The 23,042-nt window shown below is 34.4% G+C and overlaps 1 long non-coding RNA gene across 1 annotated transcript in view; it reads left to right on the forward strand.

The window, feature by feature from the left end:
• LOC147911990 (uncharacterized) overlaps positions 1-22,382 on the forward strand; it is a 253,393-nt gene extending 231,011 nt beyond the window's left edge. Inside the window, exon 6 of the long non-coding RNA XR_015550611.1 lies at positions 21,801-22,382. This is a non-coding gene — a long non-coding RNA (uncharacterized LOC147911990). The remainder of the gene's footprint in view (positions 1-21,800) is intronic.
• Positions 22,383-23,042: the final 660 nt, after the last annotated feature.

A 23,042-nucleotide genomic window follows, 5' to 3' on the forward strand; every position in this document is an offset into this window, starting at 1 on the left:
CTTTGTCTTCAGGTATTTTTTGATTTCTACTTTGATTTCTTCACTGATGCAATAGTTGTTCAGTTGCATGTTGTTTAGTCTCCACATATTTGTGACTTTTTTCGGCTTTCTTCTTGTAGTTGATTTCTACTTTAATACAGTTGTGGTCAGAGAAGGTGCTTGACATGATTGCAGTCTTCTTAAATTTATTGTGCCTTGTTTTGTTTCCCAGTGTATGGTCTATCTTTGAGAATGTTCCATGTGCACTTGAGAAGAATATGTATTCTGCTACTTTTGGATGGAATGTTCTGCATATATCTATTAAGTTCATCTGGTCAGATGTTTCATTTAAGGCTGATATTTTCTTATTGACTCTCTGGATGATGTATCCATTGATGTAAGTGGGGTATTAAAGTCCCCTACTATTATTCTGTTGCTGTCAATTTCTACCTTTAGGTCTGTTAATAATTGCTTTATATACTTTGGTGCTCCTATGTTAACTGCATATATATTAGTAAATGTTAGGTTTTCTTGGTGGATTATCCCCTTGATTATTATATAATGTCTACATTTGTCTCTTGTTATCTTTTTTGGTTTAAGGTCTGTTTTGTCTAATATAAGTATAGCTACACCTGCTTTGTTTGGAGTATCATCTTACAGCCCTTCACTTTGAGCCTATGTTTGCCTTTAGAGCTGAGATGGGTCTCCTTGAGGCAGCATATTGTTGGGTCTTATTTTTTAATGTTTTATTCTTATTAAGTGTTGCATATATATTATTTTTAAATGATGTTTCTCTAGTACAACATTTCATATTACTTTAGAACTAAATTATCTTCACTACATTTTAATGATCAAAAATATGGAACTATGTTCAATCTAAGCACTTCTTTTCTTTCTGGCTGTGTTTTCTTAACATTTGTTTTTTGTGAGTCTATATCTTCATACTATTATTCTGTTTATAAACACAATTTTAAGTCACCTAAAACTAGAACATGGAGCATTAAATATTGTATTGCAGTTATACAAAGTTTAGGACTACACATGAAAAAAAAATTGTATCCAATTAAAATGGCATTTATTTGTAAGATTTATGTAGTTTTTAAAGTTATTTTTAAAAAATTTTAAAATTTGACTTCATTGCAAATAACACTGAGATAAAACACACAGGCATATCACAGTCTTCATTATTTATAAGGTATTTATGTCTCTACGAAAGCAACTATGTTAAAATCAGGTAGCTTGAGCCTGTAGTGTCATAGATTAAATGATGCCTGAATTGCCACCAATATATAGATCTTTATCAAATTTATATCCTCCTTTTTGTTTCTCTCTCAGCTAAGTATGTATTAGGTCAGTAAGCAGGCTTTGTATGGCTACAGTTGTGATTCTGAATCATATCAGGAAAGATGTCCTGAATTGGTTGGGATTAACCAAACAATGCTGTAGTAAGAATATTACTATGTAACCACCATGGACGTAGATACCTGTGTTTCATTAGTGTGTATGGAAGTGACAAGTCTCTAGAAACCAGAAAGAATATGTAAAATCGCTTCTGGATTTTTTAGGGGGAGGGCATATAGGGAAAGGGAGTCTCCTCACTGGCTGGGAATCACTTATTTAGTGGGTCAGTGGTATAATGACTTCAAGACTTTGTGTATTTGCAATGTCTGAATCAGAATGGTTTGTTGATGTAGTTATTTTAGTACTTGCTATGTCTTCATGGGCTTTGCTTATAGATGTCTGAGATAAGTGAGATGAGAGCTCTAAATTATGTCACCAGTCCTAAAGGCAGCTGTTTTCACTTTGATCCTCAATGGGAAATAATTTTGGGGGGATTAGTTCCACTGAGAATTTTTAGTAAATCGATGTAGACTTTACTCTGCTTTCCAGATAAGGCCAACACATTTTATTCTACTATTAAAAAAGTAAAAAATGACTGCCTTAATAATGGCTAGAGTTTGCTCCTCTGTGAATCAAGGGTTTTATACTGGATGTTGGTTGGTTCTTGGATAAAAGAACAATGTGTGTGTTCTCTACTCTTTCCTGATATTGTGAATGTAAAAGTGAGCACAAGTGATCAATCACTCTCACAGTATGCATATTTGTGCCCTACTAAAGAACAATTACAAACCTAGAACTAGTAACCAATTAGCAATTCTTTCTTTGGACCCTGGGTCCATTTCTTCTTTTCTTTAATAAATCAAAAAATTGATGCTCATGAGTAAAGAATGATGCTTTTGAAGTACTTAAGTCTTGCATTTCAGGGAAGGGGTCCAGAATTATCTAGCTTTTTCAAGCACTAATGCCTAAAAATAGGCTTTATTTAACCCATTTTAGGTCATTGACCATGATAGTTTGAAAGTTTCATACATGCCAGTATTTGTAACTTCTGTAGATTATCTCTCACCTCATATTGTCTGTCATCTTTCAATGCAAATTTGAAACTCTTAGTAGAAATAAACTAGACAAATTAGAAAATAATTGAAGGTAAAAAAAATCAGAAGAAATTTAGGTAATTGTACAGAATAAGAACTAGAGGTCACTGTGATTCTTGTTTGCAATAGGCTGCCTTTAGGATAATGCACTTTTTGTAAAATTCCACACAAAGTAGACATTTTCCCTTATTAAAATACACTATACTTTAAAAGAGACTTCAAACAAATTCAGTATATTTTTAAAAATCTAGATGCTGACTCATTTTCTTTTAAAACTTAGAAAACATTCCACTTAAAGGAAATTTCATCTTTGCTATAGCTGTTTCAGAACTGCTTCATGTAGGTAGGAAACATAAATTTGTACTGCAATAAACATATGGCATTTAGCAGGCAATTGGCTTTTTAACCTTAACCATAGCAGTCTCTTCCATACATGGCATTATATTTATTAACATAATTTAGGGATGTTCTGGTTTATCATTTACACAGATTAAAGTTCCCATCTAATGTACGTATAACTAAATGCATATTTACCTACATAATAGCTATTGGTCACGGTTTTTATGGTGGTCTTTCAGCCAGAAAATAGGGCTGCAGCTCTTACAAGAATATACATACTACTTCAGAAATCATTGGGCTAGTGTCAAGACTCCCCCTCACTCAGCAGTGTGGGGCTCTTCAGGCTCAGCTCTCAGTAAACCTTTCTGATTAGTTGACATTATCCCAGGAACCAGCAGCAGCTCACCCTTCCTCCAATCAACTTCTTCAGACTCCAAGAAATTAATAGTCTGTTTTCAGAGAGGAAAGTGTTTTAACTGGAAAAATTTGCAATCAAAACTGTTCCTAACATTGAGCAAAAACAGCATTTTAAGAGTGAACATAGTCATTTGAATTGAGGACTACAGCCTGGAACCTTTTTTAGCTGGACTAAATTAAATATGTAACATCCCCAGGAGCAATTTTTGAGAACAGCACTCAGCTTTACCTTGACTACTGAATCATTAAAACACATATGGAAACATTCCATGTTACTTTGATCTGAGCCTTGGCAGTAAATGGCCACCTCTTTGAAACTTATATTGAAGTCTATTTCTCAAAAATAATTTACTCCCACCTGGTCTGCCTTTAGGCATTTTCCCATGTGTTCAAAAACATTGACGTGTCTCGGGATTTATACAAGATCAATATTTTCTTCTTTTGAGTCTGCAGCTGCCAATTTATTATTCTTTTAGCTGCATAAAATCTAAGTGCTAGTGACTTGAAAAGTTGAGTTCTATGGATTTAAAGAGGGGAATGTAAGCTATTTGCCCTTTAATTAGTGAACTTTTCAATATCCCCCTTTGTTTCTTAAATGAGCAGAGAATAAAAATGGCACAATTTTCATCAGTCCTGGCTTAAAGGAAAATTAGTTGCTGATATTCTTTTCTTTCTAGAAATCTTCCTTATTGCTTAGAGACTAGTGTAAAATTCCATGTTTAATAAGTATTTCTAAACATAAACTCCTCAAAATGAACAAAGTGTTCATGTAAAAACTGGACTATCAGATCAATGTAATGCTATGAATGTAGTACATCTGGATTTCAGATAAAGTCTGATAAAGCCTTTGATAAAGTCTCTGATGATATTCATTTTATTTGGATGGTGAAATATGACCTATCACTAAAGACAGCGAAATGCACTGGACCTCTTGGTGTCATTGAACAATCTCCTGTTCCCTGTTTAGGTTATTGAGTTTGATCCTCTAAGAATCTCTTGTTTCCTCCCCCAGCTCCTCCTTGTTCTTCTTTTTGCCAGACTCTTATTGCCATAAATTATTACAAATAAAAAATAGAAGTATTACAGATAAAAGTAAAAAGGAGTATTATTGAACTGGTGGATGGCTCAGGAGAAGATATACAGACTGGTGCACAGAGAGGAAAAAAATGGAATGTAAAGATAAAAATGTAAAAGGCATATAGGATGTGGTGAAAACTTCTAACATAGATGTAAGTGGAGTCAGAAAAGGTATATTTCATGTATTTTTAAAAATATATAATAAATATATAGTATATAATTAAAAATTAGTTATTGTAACTGTATTGTGGTTACCAGGAGCAAAGGGGGTGGGGGGTGGGCGCAAGAGGTGAAGGGAGACATGTATATGGTGATTGACAAACAAAAATGTACATCCAAAATTTCACAATGTTATAAACTATTAAGACATCAATAAAAAAAAAAAAAAAGACAGCAGCAAAAGCACAATGGAACTCTCTGTCCATCATCCTCAATCGTGTTTAAAAATAATAAAAGACAACAGAAACCACTAAAATATATATATATAATAAATATATAATTAAAAATTTGTTATTTGATATGCTATTTACATTTATATTTTTAATATTTTAAAATTTAATTTGAGGTAAGAAGTGAGATTAGGAATCTTTTTTTAAAATCATTAGTCAGTTTTGCTAATAGCATTTATTATATAATTCATTTTTCCCTCAAGTTATCAAATGTCATCTTTATCGCATATAAAATATTATATATTTTGGTGTTTCTGAGCTTTCTATTTCCTTTATCCATGTGTATAATCCAGCAATGGTTGGATTTTTAATTAATGTGGTTTTATGTTATAAAGGTCCATCCTTATTCTTCCCTATCAAGAGATTCTTGACTTTTAGTGTGCACTTATTATTTGAACTGATCTTTAAAGTCATTTAATCAATATAAAAATATTTTGTTGGGATTTTTATTATAATTGTATTAACCTTAGAGGTTCATTTGGGGAAAATTGTCATTTTGAAACTATGAATATTCCTATAAAGGAATATGGTATAACTTTATTTATTTTTAAACTTTCTATTTATTCAGTATTCATTTGTATTCCTAAGTAAAGTATTATAATTTGTTTCATATACATTTTATATGTTTTTGTTAAGTCTCTTCCTAAATATTGTATATATTTTATTGTTAGGTAGAATTTAATGTTGTTTTCTAACTGGTTATTTCTGGTATATGGGAGAGATTTTTTAAAAAATAATTTGTAACTTGCCACTCTACTGAATCTATTATTTGTTTTAATTGTTTTCAGATGACTCTTTTGGAATGTCTAGAAAGATAATCATATTTTTTGCAACTAATTGCTGTTTTGTCTCTTTGCAATATTTAAATCTTTTGATGCTTTTTACTTATCATATGGCATTTTCTAGAATTTCTGAGACAATATTGACTAAAAATGATAATTGTTAATCTTGTATTCTTCATAAATTCCCTCATTCACTTATTCAAAAGATTTATTAAGAAGTGCCCACTATATTCTAGTCTATAAGGTTCATGTAATTCCAATAAAAATTCCAACAATATTTTTCATATTGACCAAAGGACTATAAAGGTCATTTCAAAGAATAAATGCACAAGGCCATGAGGGAACTTCACTGATTAAAACATACAAAATATTTGCATTCATGCACCTGTTACCTTAAAAAGAACTTACATTCTAGCAGAGGGAGATAGTCAATAAATAAGTAAACAATAAATATAGTTTTACATATTAATGAGTGATAAGGTTATGAAGAAAATATAATTGAGTTATGCAATAGAGAGAGACTATGGGCTGAGGGTACTATTTTATAATTGGAAAAGACCTTTTGGAGGAGGTGACATTTGAGATGAGACTTATAAGAGGAAAATGTAATCATGAAAATATCATGGAAAAGCATTGCTGGAATGAGATCAATAAGTGCAAGGACTCTGAGATAGAACAAGCATGTCATGTTGAAGGGCCAAGAAGGGTAGTGCGGCTGAAGTGTGGTTGGTGGGTGTAAAAAAGGTAGACTTTGAGGTCAAAGAGGTAGAGGGCAGGTGCTTGGTGCTCTTATAACTACAAAGGGACGTCACTGGAGAATTTTAAGGAAGGGAAAGGTACAATTTGGGCTTTAAGAATACCCTTGCTGCCGGGTGAAATGGACAATAAAGGGTCAAGAGTGGAAATAGGGAGACTAATTTCAAGTTTTTGTAATCATCCCAGTGAGAAGAGTTGGTGGCTTGTGCCAGATTGTAAGCAATGCTTGTATGAAAAATGGTAAGACTCAGCATACATTTGGCATTAATGCCAATGGGACTTGGTGATAGATGGCTAGTTACAGTTAATAGGTGACAAGTTACGGTGCAAATATGGAGGGTACATAGATCTCTGGCCTAAGTAACTGACTGGACAGTGGCGCCACTTACTGAGGAGGTGGAGACTTGAGGAGGAGTGAATTTTAAGGGCAAAGGCCAAAAAATGTTTGGAGAAATAATAAAGAAGCTGATTTCTTCTCAGTATAAGGACAATATTCTGGTAAAGTAGCTTGAAAATGGAATTGAAAGCTGCTGGAGGTGGTTAAATTCCTGTCACTGAACTAGGCCAGCAGAGGCTAAATGTTTTGCCAGGCTGCTGTGGAAGAATTCAAGTGTTGGCTCAAAGGTAAGATTAGAAAATTGTTACCACTCTAAGGGCTTCTGAGGAGACTCGTTCTTCATCATTATGTGTTTCTCATTCACACCTTCTCATATGTAAATGATTAGATATTTTGAAAGGCTCAACATAGCGTTGCTGGTCAAAGCTCTGTTGTCTCACGTCTGCAAACTTCTGGAACAACAAACAAGGGCAGAGCATACACAGACCTCCTCCAACCACATGGTGTGATTGGCAGAATATGAAAATGGCAGGTGCTCTGATTGTGGAATCAAAGAATGACAGCAATAAATGGGCTTTTAAAGACCATCCAAACTCATCTCCTATTCAGACAGGTTATAGGTCTCAGAGCTATATTGCTCATTATGGAGGTCACATTTAGTTTATTTTTAAATCTGCCAGTTTTTTTCATAGAATATGGTTCTTTCCTTATAGTGTCTAATAAATATTGTAATATTTAAAAAATATTTTTCTATTAACTCAAAGATTTTGTGGTCTATTCCTGCTTTTTCATATTATATCCTATTTCCTACTTTTTTGTCATATGAAGTTTTTTGAGATGGATCATGTCCTCATTTAAAAAAAAATTATCTTGACATCTTCAGGATTTTTTTCAACGGGAATTAATATGCCTGGGTTATTGAAACATATGCAGTGTGGTTTTCTGGTTGCTTCTGATAGTCACCCCAGGGATATTACTGGCTCAGGACTAATTTTTACATTAATATCTCAGCTTAGAAGATCCAGCATCACTAGGGAGGAGAGCACATTTGGACTCTAAACGCATGTGTGACACCATCTTGAAATCTCACTTTCTCATGAGACTTTTTGTTTTTTTGATTTAGGGACAAAAGGCTGAGGCAATTTTTCTTGCCATTTTCCTGGGACGGTGGAGCGGGTTTTTCACTGGATATGTAGCCCTTCTTTTGAGGGTTCTGGTCTTATGAAAAATGTCTTAACACAAAATTCTTGCTTTGTACCCATCTAAGACTTCATCTATTATCTTTTTCGTGGATTAAAACCAAAATTCCATATCAAGAATATATAAAGAAATCTTACAAATCAATAATAAAAGCTAAAAAATGCAAAGTAAAAAAATATTTGAACAGACACTTTACAAAAGGAGATATACAAATGGCCTATGGAAATATGCTCAAATCATTACTCATCAGGGAAGTGCAAATTAAAACCACCTAATAAAATGGCTAAAATTCAAAAGACTGACAATACCCAAGCGTTAAGTATGTGGAACAACTGGAAGTCTCACCCATTGCTGATAAAAAGTGAAATGGTACAGCACCTTTAGAAAACAATCTAGCAGTTTCTTAAAAAGATACAAATACATTTACCATACAACCCAGCAATCCCATTCCTTGGCATTTTCCCAAGAAAGATGAAAACATATATCTCCACAAAGACTTGATGAGTGTTCATAGCATCTTTACACATAATAGCTAAAAACTGGAAACAACCAAAATGTCCATCAACTGGTGAATGGATAAAGTATTGTGTATTCATACATTGGAATATTACTCAGCAATAAAAAAGAATGAACTACTGATGCATTCCTGATTAATGAATCTAAAACACATGCTAAGCTAAAGAAGCAAAAGGCAAAAGAGTGCATACTGTATGATTCCATTAATATAATTCTAGAAAAGGCAAGGCCAGGATGTAGTGAAATAAAGCAGATCAGTGGTTGTCTGGGCTGGGAAAGGGAAGAGGAATTGATTGGATGGAGCACATGGGTACTTTTGGGGGAGTTGGAAATTTTCTATGTCTTGAATGGGATGGTGGCTATGTGGTATGAACATTTACCAAAATGCATTGGATTCTACATCAAAATAAAGGCATTTTATTGTACATAAATTATATCTCAACAAACTTTATTAAAAATATAAAACAAACACAACATCTACTTTCTTTCCCAGGATCAACTCCTGGGGTGGCTGCTCTATAAGCGAGTGTACTACTTTGACTTTCAAATCCTTCTGCATTTTTGGCATAGAAAAATTTCCTATTTTTTTTCCTGTGCACTGATTATATCATTTAATTTTTTTCAACTTTATTGAGATTAAATTGATATATAATGTTGTGTAAGTTTAAGGTGTGCAATGTGTTGTTTTGATACGTGTATATATTGCAAAATGATTACTACTGTAGCATTAGCTAACACATCCATCATATCACATAATTACTATGTGGTGAGAACATTTAAGATATACTCTAGTCGAAATATAATGATGTACACCTGAAATTTATATAATGTTATAAACCGATGTGACTTCAGTAAAATAAAAAAAAAAAAAAAAAAAAGAAACGTGCCCAGGGTCCCAAAGCAAGAAAAAAAGTCTACTCTCTTAGCAACTTTTGAATATACAATGTAGTATTATTAACTATAATCACCCTGCTGTACATTAGATCCCCAGAACTTATTCATCTCATAATTGAAAGCTTGTACTCTTTGATCAACATTTCCCCTAACCCTGGTAACCACCATTCTACTCTCTGTTTCTATGAGTTCGGCTATTTTAGATTCCACAAATAAGTGATATCATACAGTATTTGTCTTTCCCTGTCTGACATTTCACTTAGCATAATGCCCTCAAGGTCCATCCATGTTATGCAAATGGCAGGATTTCCTACTTTCTCATGGCTAAATAATATCCTGCTGTAAATATATACCACATTTTCTTTGTCCATTTATCCGTTGATGGAAACTTAGGTTGTTTCCAGTCTTGGCTATTGTGAACAATGCTGTAATGAATAGTGCGGATATATCTTTGAAATCCTGTTTTTATTTCCTTTGGATATATACCCAGAAGTAGGATTGCTGGATCATATGGTAGTTCTATTTTTAATTTCTTGAGAAACCTCCATACTGTCTTTACATAGGGGTTGTGCCAATTTACATTCCCACCAACAGTGCACAAAGTTTCCTTTTTCTCCACATCCTTAACCAACACTTGTTATCTCTTGTCTTTTTTGATGATAGCCATTCTAACAGGCGTGAAGTGATATCTCATTGTGGTTTTGATTTGCATTTCCCTGATTAGTGATTTTGAGCATCTTTTCATGTACCTCTTGATCATTTTTATGTCATCTTTGAAAAAATGTCTATTCAGTTCCTCTGCCCATTTTTAAGTAGGAATTTTTTTTTTGATTTGGATGAATTCCTTATATATCTTGGATATTAATTCCTTATCAGATATATGATTTGCAAATATTTTCTCCCATTCCATAGGTTGCCTTTTCATTTTGTTGATGGTTTCTTTTGCTGTGCAGAAGCTTTTTCATTTGATGTAGTTCTACTTGTTTATTTTTGCTCTTGTTGCTTGTGCTTTTGCTGTCATATCCAAAAAACCGTTGCCAAGAATGATGTCAAGGAGATTTTACCATATGCTTTCTTCTAGGAATTTTATGGTTCAAGGTCTTACGTTTAAGTCTTTAATCCATTTTGAGTTACTTTTTGTGAGTTCTGTAAAATAGGGGTCCAATTTCATTTTTCTGCATCTGGTCGTCCAGTTTTCCCACCACCATTTATTGAAGAGACTTTCATTTCCCCATTTTTATTCTTCGCTTGCTTGTCAAATATTAGTTGACTGTATATGTGAGGGTCTATTTCTAGGCTCTCAATTCTGTTCCATTGGTCTACGTGTCTATTTTTATGCCAGTACCATACTGTTTTGATTACTGTGTCTTTGTAGTATGGTTTGAAATTAGGAATTCTGATGTCTCCAGCTTTCTTCTTTCTCAAGATAGCTTTGGCTATTTGGGATCTTTTTGTGGTTCCATACAAATTTTAGGATTCTTTTTTCTATTTTTGTGAAAAATGTAATTGGAATTTTGATGAGGATTGCATTGAATTTATAGATGGCTTTGGGTATAATGGACATTTTAATAATATTAGTTCTTCCAATCCCTGAACACTGGATATTTTTCCATTTGCTTGTGTCTTCTTCAATTTCTTTCATCAAAACTTTGTAGTTTTTATTGTACTAATCTTTCACATCCTTGGTTAAATTTATTCTTCATTTTTTATGCTATTGTGAATGGGATTGTTTTCTTTGTTTTTCCTCAGATGTTTTGTTGCTGTATATAGAAATGTTTCATTTTTGATGAGCATTGCTAGGTGTTATTGCAAGAGCAGTTTTACATTAGCTATATTGCTAGTTCTAGAAATTATAGAATCCTGTGCTTTTTGTCTTTGTTTGTTTTGCTAAATGGTGAGTCTCTCATGGGAATTAGCTTCTACCCCTGAAACTTATCTTAGCTGATGGGCTTCTGATGTTTGAGGAATACAAAGAGGACACGAATACTTATTTTGTGCTTATTGTTTGTTGGGCACTGTTCTAGATGCTTTCACATCTGATGGCTAATTCAGTTCTCATACCAACATTTAGAGTAAGTATTATTATCCATATTTATATGTGAGTAAACTGACTTTAATAGACTGACTTGCCTTGGTTCCTGCTGGCAACAAATTGCAATCTTGAATGCAAACCAAGCCCTCTGAGTCCAAGTCCAGTTGGTTTTGTTTGAGATTGCAAACGTATCACATCCTTAACATTTATCTATCATTCATAAAATTAAAATATGAATATATCTCTATTATTGCAAAATACTCTTAAATATATTGTTTGTAATTTTGCTTGATTCCCTTTATATTATGGCCTTGGTAATAAAGTCGTTCAAATTGAATACCAGTAATATATTTATCCCTTTAAAAAAATCTATCATAAAATGGTGATTGCCTGATTTGCCTTCATATGTCAGAAGGATTCTCATGACTCTTGCCTAGGATGAAATTCTCCTAGCTGGGGTTAGGTGTGGTAGGTGACAGGACGGATTTATGACCTCAGTGTTCAAGAAAAAGGGCAACTGTTGTCTGTGTCCCAGATGAAGGATATCTGGAAATCCAGGGAAAGTCTTCAATATAAAACTCTGGGTATTAGACAGAGGAGTACAATGCTTAAAGTATTTTATGGGCTGGAGATAACCCATGAGGCATCATACTTGGAAGGAAGGGACCTTGTGTGGAGCACCTACTGTTAAATCCAGGGCAGAGAAGGAAATTTTACAAGTATCAAACTTTTAAAGATAATGATTGTGTAACCCTCATGTCCTTCAGGCCTTGATTGACAGGAAGTTCTCTACATTTAATGCTCAAATTACAGTAACTATATTAGGCCAGTATATTTGCAAAGAGGTAAGTGGGTACCAGATCGTGGATGATCTCACAGTGATAGACTAAGTAGTTAGAATTTTGTTCTGAAGTTGATGTACAACCACTGTATTATTTAAGTGAGGAAATGGTATGGTAATTTGTACTTTAAATATTGTTTTGTGTCATTTTGGAGGATAAACTGGAGCATGAAGACCCAGAAATCAATAAGACCACTGAGAAGGGTATTGCAATAATCTTTTGGAAAGGATATATACTTGACCTATGGCATTTGCAGAAGGTCATAAAGACAGTCAATGGGGGGTAATAGAGAGGGCTCTAGAGTCGGCTTAGATGGTTTACTAGCTCTGGTGGCTATTTAAAAGGATTAAGGAATGCAGGAAATGAATATGGATGCCCACCCAAAAATAAGCTAGGAGTAAGAAGGATTAAAAAATCCTTCATTATGGTGATCCAAGTTCTAAAGAAGAGAGAAAAGCATTTCTCAAATTTTAATGTGTATATATAATAACTAGGGATCTTGCTACTGTGGATTGTAACTCAATTGGTCTGCATTTGTAACATTTTCTCAAGAGATGCTGACGCTACTGGTCCTCAGAACTCACTTTGAGTAGCAAGGCTCTAGCCATCTACTGCACTCTGAATGCTTAATCTTTTTTTCACCTTCTCTGATTCTCTTGTATTTTTTGGTACCATATCTTGTCTCTTCTCTTCTCTGGGTCCCTTTGATCAATAGCTGATTTTAAATGACAATTTATGGCTTCACAATGGAATTCAACTTTTCAATATTGTCTTCCTGCTGAAGTTACAGATTTGGGAATCATTGTACATATGTTGCAGCAGATTCTATAGGTGCCTCCCCATGTGTCCTTGGGCCTTAACATTGTAGTACAGACTTCAATTGCATTTTTATGACTAAAGATTTTTCCTAGTGTCCAGAGCCTGCTCTACTCATGTATCCATGTTCCTAGTAAGCTAGAAGAGCCAGACCAGCAGCCTTTCACTAATGACTGATGGGAACTGGTGTATAAATATCTAAGCTCCCTCACCCTTTATTGACTACTTTCCTTTCTCTATCTCACTTTTCTTATGCTCTATTGATGTTTCCCACGATCACCTTCCCGATACAATGCTTCTGTGGGGAATCAAAAGACATAGTTGGTAGTCAAAACTGAGTGCATACGTGAAATCATCAGGAGAGAGTGTGTGGAGTAAAAGAGAATATGTCTGGGGATGGAATCATGGGAAATATGATGTATAGCTGTGTGTAAAATAAAATAAGTTCAGAAAAGCAGCAGCCAGAGAGATAGAATGGAAACCGGAGTAGTCCTACTTGGCAACCCAGTTCTTTCTCCTGAGCTCCAGACTTATATATCCAGCCACTTTTTGGCAACACAGCTTGAACATGAAGGTTTCTATGAAGGAGACCGAGGGTCATCCTTAACTTCTCCCTTTTCATTACTACTCATAAGCAACGAACCACTGCTTCTATATCCCAAATAGCTATTAAATGTAGTCATCCACTTCTATTTATTCTTTACTGCCACCAGACTAGCTAAAACCACCATCAAAACCCTCCAAACATTTCCTTCTGCCTCCTATTTTGACCGCTTTCATCAGTTTTCCAAAAGGCAGTCACACTGATCATATGTCCCTCTGCTGAAAGCAGTTCAAGGCTCCTCATTGCTGTCCAAATGAATCCCAATCTCCAAAGCATAACAAATGTGCTGAACCTCCATTCTCTTCTCTCCTTGCTTTGGCCTGATACTCTAAGCTCTAGCCATCGTGAGCTACTGAAAGTTACCCAAACTCTCTATTCTCTCTTGCTTCTGGGCTCATGTACATATTACTCCCTTTTCTGGAATTCCCTTTCCCCAAATCCCTTCCCCAGAACTGGGCTAATTCTTCCAGACTCACTTTGAATGATACCTCCTTTGGGAATCTTTCCTAACTTCCAAAGTCTGGAACTGGATCCCCCCATTATTGCAATATTTTCTTAGTGTTTTATAACATTACCACTCTGTGTTATAATGATCTGATAACTATTCTTTTTTGCCACTAGATTCTAAACTCCCTTGAGCTTAGAGACTTTAAAAAAAATTAATTATTGTATTCCCACTGCCAAGCGTAAAGTAAGTGCACAATAATTTTTTTTTGAATAAATGAAAGAAATGACTCAGTAGTTTTAAGTGCTGGAGAAGATATTCAAGCAAGATAAGACTGAAAATAACTGAAGATAGTTTCTGCACCAAGGAGGTTATCAATGTCTTCAGCAAGAGCAGCTATATTTCAATACGTGGGATAGTATTTGTGATGCTTTGGAGGTCAGTTTTGAACTGTGAATTAAAATAACAAAACACGGAATTTTGGAAAAATCATTAGGCATAGGGGAGATGTTTAAGAAATACTCCAGGTATTCATTTTGGCCCAATTAATGTTCAGTTTGAGGTGGATGATAATGTTATGCTTTTTTCACATTAAAAACCACGTTTCCTGCAATGATAGTTTATCTTGCAAACTTGTATTGTTATCCTTTAGCAGATGATCAAAAACTAGGAATAACTTAAGCCAGGCACTTCTCCTTTGGGTACTGCTAGTAATGTGACTGAGGGATATGTGTTCATACGTACAGAGTGTGAGAACTCTCAGGCAGTGTCACAGCAGCACTAAAAACATAGCAAATTTTTGCTTGAGGGGCCATTAGTTGATTTGAACTTCTGAGAATGTTTATGTGGGGAGGGAGCAGCCCTAGCCCACTTCTTTTGGAAACATGGCACACAGCCTTGGGAAATTTACCCATCCTGTCTGTAGAGGTTTTCTAGTTCCCTGATATATAAGATTGAAAAAAGGCCCCTAGAGTATGAATTATCATTGATGTAAAGTGTCAAAAATGTGCTCTTTTTCAAGTATGCCTGAGGTATACTTCTTACAAATTTTACAGACACTACTACGTTTTCTTCATGAAGTGCCTCTTACCAAAATGCTTGGAGCATAGCACATGAGTGATAAAAACGCTGGGAATGTAATGAAAAGGTTGTAAATTATATAAAGGAAGGAAACAATGTCTTTTGAACAGTTCGCAATCTACATGGCTATCCTTATTTTTAAAGGACAGAAGTAAAATGAATTAGAAACAAAAATTCTCATTGAACAATTGTGTCTGTCATTTAGATAATCTTGTCAGTGAGTTTTATAAAGGACAACTTCTGCTCTAGAATCAGTTTAAGTAGAAATTTATTTCTTAGGGACATGATTACATCAGAGTGAGACAAAATTAAAAATATACTCAAAGTAATAACACTTTTTAAAGCTAATTATAAAGATTTTTGAATAGAGGTCAAATGACAGATGACCAGGAATTTAACTATATGCATGTAATATATGCATTATATGTAATATAATGCTAAAATGTTTAGAGTCTCTATTTCCTTGGTGTCTATGATATCTCTTTACAAGTGAAAAACAATTTATCAATTCATCTGTTTTCATTCATTCAACAAGTATTAATTGAGGTCTGCTATGTGCTAGGCACTGTTCTAGCTACAAGGGTTATGGAAAACAAGACAAAGTCACTGTCCTCAAGGAATTTATATTTGAGGTAAAAAGATATAAACAAATGAATATAGTGTATAATGTAATGGTAGGTAGTGATAAGTGCTATGAACAAAAATAAAACCAGGTAAGAAGATAGAGAATAACATGGGAGAGGTGTGGGTATTGTGTGGATAAGGTGGCCAGGGAATCACTTTATCCCCAAATAAGACGAAACATCCAGAATTTCAAGTGATGAGTCGAACAAAGGAAATCTATTTAGAGGAAACCAGAAATTACTGTTTTGGTGGGATTTCATGTTTGGCAGCATATTTAAATTTCATAGATTTTTTTCTATTTTTTCCAGCTTTATTGAGGTATGATTGACAAATAAAAATTGTATATATTTAAAGTATACAATGTGATGTTTTGATATATGTATACATTGTTAAATGATTACCACAATCAAGCTAATTAACATATCCATTACCTCGCATAGTTACCATTTTTGTGTGTGTGGTGAGAACACCTGAGATCTACTCTCTTAGCAAATTTCAAGTATACAATACATTATTATTAGCTATAGTCACCATACTGTACATTAGATCCCCAGAATTTATGCATCCTGTAAGTGAAAGTTGTACCCTTTGATCAATATTTCCCTTTTCCCCCTCAACTCTCAGCCTCTGGTAACCACCATTCTACTTTCTATTACTATTAGTTCAAGTTTTTTTTTTTTTTTTTTTTTTTAGATTCCACATATCAGTGACATCATGCGATATTTGTCTTTCTCTGTCTGGCTTATTTCACTTAGCATAATGTCCCCCAGTTTCATCCATATTGTCACAAACGGCAGGACTTGCTTCATTCTTCAGGCTGAATAATATTCTGTTGAGATATATATACATATAGATAATAGGTATATACAGAGATTGAGATATATTTCATTTCCTTTATCAATTCATCTGTCAATGGACAATTAAGTTGTTTTCACATCTTGGCTACTGTGAGTAATGATGCAATGAACATGAGAGTGCAGATATCTCTTTGTGATAGTGATTTTATTTCATTTGGATACATACCCAGAAGTGGGATTGCTGGATCATATGGTAGTTCTATTTTTAATTTTTTGTGGAACCTCCATACTGTTTTCCATTGTGGCTGTACCAATTTACATTCCCACTGATGGTGTACAAAGGTTCCCTTTTCTCCACATGCTTGCCAACACTTACCTCTTTTTGATGTTAGCCATTCTAACAGGTGTGAGGTGGTATCTCCTTGTGGTTTTGATTTGCATTTCCCTGATGATTAGTGATGTTTAGCACCTTTTCATGTACCTGTTGGCCATTAGTATGTCATCTTTGGAAAAATATCTATTCAAGTACTTTGCCCATTTTTTAAATTGGGTTATTTTTTTTGCTATTGATTTATATGAGTTCTTTCTATATTTTGGATATTAACTCCTTATTAGATAGATGGTTTACAAATATTTTCTCCCATTCCATAGGTTTCCTTTTTGTTTTGTTGATGGTTTCTTTTGCTGTGTAGGAACTTTTTAGTTTAATGTAATATCACTTGTTGATTTTTGCTTTTGTTGCTTGTGCTTTTGGTGTCACATTCAAAAAATAATTTCCAAGACCAATTTCAAGGAGCTTATCCCTATGTTTTCTTCTGGGAGTTTTACAATTTCAGGTCTTACATGTAAGTGTTCAATCCACTTTTAGTTGTTTTTTTGTGTATGGTGTAAGAAAAGGGTCCAGTTTCATTCTTTTGCATGTGGATATCCAGTTTTCCCACCATCACTTATTGAAGAGACTATGCTTTCCCTATTGTATATTCTTGGTACCTTTGTCAAAAATTAGTTGAGCATATTTGCATGGGTTTATTTCTGGAATCTCTATTCTGTACCATTGGTCTATGAATCTGTCTTTATGCCCCTACCATATTGTTTTGATTACTGTAGCTTTGTAATATAGTTTGAAGTCAGGAAGTGTGACGCCTCCAGCTTTGTTCTTCCACTCAGGATTACTTTGGCTATTCAGGGTCTTTTGTGGTTCCAGACAAATTTTAAAATTTTTGTTTTTTCTATTTCTGTGAAAAATGCCAGTGGGATTTGATAGGAATTGCATTGAATCTGTAGATTACTTTGGGTAGAATAAATATTATAACAATATTTATTCTTCCAATTCATAAACACAGGATGTCTTTCCATTTATTTGAGTCTTTATCATTCTCTTTCATCACTATTTTATAATTTTTAGTATACAGATCTTTCACCTCTTTGGTCAAGTTTATTGCTAAGTATTTTACTGTTTTTGTTGCCATTGTAAATGGATGTCTTCTTAATGTCTTTTTTGGCTAGTTCATTGTTAGTGTATAGAAATACAACTGATTTTTGTACGTTAATATTGTATCCTACAACTCGACTAAATCTGTTTATTTTAACAGTTTTTTGGTGGAGTCTTTAGGATTTTCTATATATAAGACCATGTCATCAATAAACAGAAACAATTTCACTTCTGCCTTTCTGATTTGGATGCTTTTTACTTTTTTCTTGCCTAATTTCTCTGGCTAGGACTTCGAATACTATGTTGAATAAAAGTGGTGAGAGTGGCCACCCTTGTCTTGCTCCTCATCTTAGAGAAAAAGCTTTCAGTTTTTCACCTTTGAGTATGATGTTAGTTGTGGGCTTGTCATATATGGCCTTTATTATATTGAACTACATTCTTTTTTTACCTAATTTGTTGAGAATTTTTATCATGAAAAGATGTTGAATTTTGTCAAATGCTTTTTCTGCATCTGTTGGGTTGGGCATGTGATTTTTATCCTTCATTTTGTTTCTGTGGTATATTAAATTGATTGATTTTGCATATGTTGAACCATTCTTGCATCCCAGGGATAAATCCCACTTGATCATGGTGTATGATCCTTTAATGTTCTATTGAATTTGGTTTGCTAGTATTTTGTTGAGGATTTTTGCATCTCTGTTCATCAGAGATATTGGCCTATAATTTTCTTTTCTTACAGTGTCCTTGTCTGGCTTTGGTATCAGGGTAATGCTGGCCTCGTAAAATCATTTTGGAAGGGTTCCCTCCTCTTCAATTTTTTTGGAAGAGTTTGAGAAAGGTTGGTATTAATTCTTCTTTAAATATTTGGTAGAATTCATTAGTTAAGCCATCTCAGCCTGGGCTTTTCTTTGCTGGGAGATTTTATTTATTTATTTATTTATTTATTTATTTATTTATTTAGGTGAGGAAGATTGGCCCTGAGCTAACATCTGTGGCAATCTTCCTCTATTTTGTATGTGGATCACCGCCATAGCATGGCTTGATGAGCAATGTGTAGGTCCATGCCCAGGATTGGAACCTGCAAACTCTGGGCCGCTGAAGTGGAGTGCATGAACATAACCATCATGCCACTGGGCTGGCTGTTGGGATATTTTTGATTACTGATTTCATCTCCTCACTCACTCAATTTTTTTTTTTTTAAGAAAAGCAGATTGGAACTGGACCACAAACATTGGAAATAATGTATTTAAATGGAAAATAAATGAGGGACAAGATCAACTGATCTTATACTTCCAACACACAAATAGAATCCATTTGAATATCATTGTCAGCTAAAAGTTAAATATGAAATATTTTAGAATAGTAACTCAAAGAATGGGCTTTGCTCAAAGATATTTGGGTTCACATTGTAGACCTACAACTTCCTAGTGGGGCAAATTTCTTCACTCTGCCATGTCTCAGTTTCATTATCTATAAAATAAGTATTATAGTAATAGTGCTTATTTTGCAGGCTGGTTTTCCGGTTTAATTGTGCATCAGAAAACCTGATATTACTATTTTTATTGAAAAAATTAGGAATTTATAGTGATGTTTTACCACTTTGGTTCTCCTACTCGTTTTGCATAACCTAAGTAGTCATGGGACATAAATTCTTTTCAAGTTACTACGCAAAGGAATTATAGGTAAATCTTCACCTTTTCTTAGCATACTTTTCATTTTACATCCACTCACAATATGCAGCCATCATCCACTTCTTTTTTCCTAGTTAGAAGAATGTTGAAATGGGTAAGATAAATTTTTCCTGCCTGTCATAGAATTAAAAGGCATTAAAGTGGAGGAGAAAAATTACATTGTTGGTGTGTTGTAGTGTCGGCATGTTGAAGCAACAGAACTTAATTAGGAGTTCTAAAGTACAATCTTCAAATTGTCCTGGAAAAATGTCATTATTAGAACCTAGTCATCAGAGTCTTGACAAAGAATGTTAGTCTTAGAAAACAAGATTTGCAATTTTCATCTATTATGTGGGAATGAGTTGCAGTTATTTCAAAATTCCAATATTTCAATAGGGGTGATACCTATTTTCAAGAAGAGTTTCAATCATGGTAATATAAGCATGGTATAGAGGTTAATCAATATGATAGAAATTGTAGAAATTTTCAAAGATGCATCTAGGTTCTTTATTCATGCTTTAGTAAACAAAATAACAAGAAGAATAATTTACGGTAATACTAACAGACTTTATTTAATCATGTTTTATGAAACAATAAGAATAACAAACATTTTTCTTTGCAGACGAACATATTAAAAACTAGTAATGAGGGGCCGGCCCGGTGGCGCAAGCAGTTAAGTGCCCGCGCTCCGCTGCAGCAGCCCAGGGTTCGCCGCTTCAGATCCTGGGGGTGCACCGGCACACTGCTTGGCAAGTCATGCTGTGGCAGCGTCCCATATAAAGGAGGAAGATGGGCATGGATGTTAGCCCACGGCCAGTCTTCCTCAGCAAAAAGAGGAGGATTGGCAGATGTTAGCTTAGGGCTGATCTTCCTCGCACACACAAAAAAAACTAGTAATGAAAAGAAAGATAAAAATTGCATGCTGTAATTCGTGAGATATCATACCTCAAAAATGACAGAAATTAATTCTTTATAGTATTTAACCTTTAAATTTTGAAAATTATTTTTGTATTTTTAATTTACTTTAAAATTTTCATTAAAGTTTTGAATGCATAAATATTTCCACATATTAATTCTGCACAAATTATTACAGAAAAATGTAATAATCTTTTAGTTGTATTTTTGTGTATACATCTCCATTTCTCTAAATAACATTATCTCTACTTGATTTCCCAGATTTGAATATTTATTAACATCCCAGAAAGGAAAATAAAGATTTAGTTTTCTTTTCTCACCACCCACATACATCCAGACTTCCTGTCCCTCTAGCCTCTCAATGTAGTTATATCATATTGTAAGTTAGAGCAATCTTCACTGTTTACATTAGTATAATTATGTAAACACTATTCCTAACTGAACTACATAATATATTGTGATTCTTTCTTTTTCTTGCAAAATATTTTTCCCTGAAGCTAATAATTGCCTTGTGTTATGGTTACTTAGTTTTTCATGCACTTGTCACTAATTGAGCTTCTTTCCCAAATTACCTAAATCTCCCCTTAATGCATTCAAACACATCAGGTACTTGTTAAATTCCAAGTTGGACTGGTTACTTTCCATGCCTAGTGCATGTGAGTCATTCTGGGATGACTTTGTCTCTGAGATCCATGTTTCTTGCATTCTATTTCCTCTTCTATTCTGGTTTGCACCCTTCATTTTGATACAACACATATTTCAGTAGCTACATGAGAAGGGGATGCTAGGAGATAAAATTTCAAGATCTTGCATACCTGAAAAAGTTTTTATTTAATTGATAGCTTGGCTGAGTATAGAATTATAGGTTGGATATCATGTTCCCAAAAGCATTTGAAGGCATTGCTCCATTGCCTTCTAACTTCTTGTGTTGCTATTAAAAGTCAGAAGTAGTCTGATTTATGATCCTTTGTATGTGACCTGGTTATCTCCCTCCCCCCTGGAAGCTTGTAGTATATTCACTTTGTCCCAGTGTTCTTAAATTCTATGGTAATGTTCCGTTGGTGAGGGCCTGCTTTAATCTATTGTGCTGGGTAGTTGGTGAGTTATTTAAATCTGTAAATCCATCTGGAAAGTTCTCCTGAATTTTATTCTTTGATTTTTCTCTCCTCTATTTTCTCTCTTCTCTCTTTCTGGAACTCTATTGCTGTTAGTCATGTTGAATGTTGGAACTCTTGGCTGATCCTCTACTTATCTTTTTCTCTCATTTTTCATTTCTGTCTTTTGTGTTACATTTGGGAAACTTTTTTCAATTTTATCTTCAAAATTTTTAATCTAGCTTTTCATTTCATTTTCCTTCCCCAGAGATGAACCATCCATTCTCCTGCCTGGAGCATCAAATCTGCCTGGCTGTGACATTCTGGAGCTGATGGTGGGGACATTAGTGGTCTCAACGTTCACTAAGTGAATTTTTCTTTAATACCCCCATTTCCTGTATGCTACCTATACCTTCCACTGTTCCTGGTGTTCTTTGTTTTGGTGCTACAAGTTCTATCTCTACCCTTCTCTACCCTGCTCTGTGCTTAGGAATCTGACCTCTATGGACATTATCAATCAGGATTGGGTTTGGCCAGTGGGAGGGAAGCGACTATATTCCTGTAGTAAAGGGAACAGAGTGGATCTTCTGTACAACCACTGGTGTTCCTAGTTTCTAGGTTATGGATCTCTCACCTTGCCCTTTCTCAGCCCTGCTGCTGGTAGCCATCTCCTGCTCTTGCTACCCCAGATACTTCTCCATACCATCGATGTTAGTTTCCCTTTGTTGAATTAAACAAAACAGAGATACTTAGAGTCATGCATAAAGCAAAAATACAGATATATTCTGCATTAAAATAATGAGCTATATAAGTATAGAACTTGTAAAACATATGTTAGCAGGTATTTGGGAATGATTATTCATAAAGAAAGATTTATTTATTTACATAAAATTCATCACAGAAAACGTTAAGTGCATTTAAAATGAAATTTCTCTCATTGAAATTTAGTTTATGCACAACTTTATATGGTATATCAACTGATTAAGGCAAGGAGGAAACTGAGAATAAAGAGGATTAGTGACAGTGGGAAAATTAAACTGAAATTTTTCAAATTAAGTGTGAGGGCAGACAAATTTTAAATACTGCCATGGAAGAATCTATGCTATCTAATGACTGTAGTTCTATCATTTTGGTTTAAATATTATATTCTTGGGGCTGGCCCGGTGGTGTAGCAGTTAAGTTCACGTGCTCCACTTCAGTGGCCCAGGGTTTGTGGGTTTGGATCCCAGGTGTGCACCAATGCACCGCTTGTCAAGCCATGCTATGGCAGTGTCCCATATAAAGTAGAGGAAGATGGGCCGGGATGTTAGTCCCAGGCCAGTCTTCCTCAGCAAAAAGAGGAGGATTGGCAACGGATGTTAGCTCAGGGCTAATCTTCCTCACACACACACACACAAAATAATAAATAAATAAAAATTATATTCCTGAATACTAAGCCAAAATAAGTGATTTTAGTTGCATGGAGGATGGATTAACGAGAATGCAGTTTTATAACTCTAGGGCACAGCCA

This window comes from Ceratotherium simum, chromosome X (assembly GCF_057802395.1).
Source record: "Ceratotherium simum simum isolate JZ-2026a chromosome X, ASM5780239v1, whole genome shotgun sequence".
Classification (NCBI taxonomy): Eukaryota; Metazoa; Chordata; class Mammalia; order Perissodactyla; family Rhinocerotidae; genus Ceratotherium; species Ceratotherium simum.